Source organism: Puma concolor, chromosome C1 (genome assembly GCF_028749965.1).
Source record: "Puma concolor isolate L17-30 chromosome C1, mPumCon1.1.hap2, whole genome shotgun sequence".
Lineage (NCBI taxonomy): Eukaryota > Metazoa > Chordata > Mammalia > Carnivora > Felidae > Puma > Puma concolor.
The window spans coordinates 127,211,159-127,212,039 of record NC_141674.1 but is presented as its reverse complement, the minus strand read 5'-3'; the positions used below and the strand labels follow the sequence as shown (position 1 = coordinate 127,212,039).

Genomic DNA, 881 nt, shown 5'->3' with positions numbered 1-881 from the left:
TACATCCTTTGTGGTTTAAACCAACACAAATTTATTCTCTTATAGTTTTGGAAGTCAGATGTCTAAAAGGGCTGTGTTCCTGCTGAGGGTTCTAGAAAAGAATCTGTTTCCTTGCTTTATCTGCCTTCTAGACATTGTCTGTATCCTTGGTTCAGATCCCCTCCTCCATCTTCAAAGCCAGCCAGGTAGCATCTTGCAGTCCTTTTCTCAGTTTCTGTCATCACAGTTTTTGACTCTAACCCTTTTATCTCCCTCGTATAAAGATTCATGTGGGCTCTGATGGGTAATCCGGGGTAATCCACTACGGGCTGCCTGCTGTGCGCTCACCTGCACCCCTTGTGACCACGCCTCGCAAAATTGAAGAAATCAAGGAGTTTCTTCTCACAGCCAGGCAAAAGGATGCCAAGTCCGTCAAGATCAAGAGAAATAAGGATAATGTGAAGTTTAAAGTCCGATGCAGAGGACACCTTTACGCTTTGGTCATCACAGACAAAGAGTAGGCAGAGAAACTGAAACAGTCCCTGCCCCCAGGTTTGGCAGTAAAGAAGCTGAAATGAACCCTGCACACTGATTTGAACTGTATTAAAATTTTAAAAATTCTTAAAGAAAAAATCACGTAATTACATAGGACTCACCCAAATAACCTAGGATGATTTCCCCATCTTAAAATCCTTAACACCATCACATTTTCAAAGTCCTTTTAGCCATATAAAGTAGCATTTTCACAGGTTCTGGGAATAGGACATGGAAACCTTTGAGTGGGGAGCATTATTCAGCCTACCACAATCAGGCATGCTAAAATTTCAAAAGTAACTGCTAAAAGAATATACACAGAGTATACAACTTTCAACCCCATTAAGTGGAAACCGGAATAAGAAAAA

At 41.1% G+C, this 881-nt stretch overlaps 1 pseudogene; it reads left to right on the top strand.

Annotated features, from left to right (window-relative positions):
• Positions 1 to 287: 287 nt before the first annotated feature.
• LOC112865750 (large ribosomal subunit protein eL38 pseudogene) lies at positions 288 to 612 on the top strand (annotated as a pseudogene).
• The last annotated feature ends 269 nt before the right edge of the window (positions 613 to 881 follow it).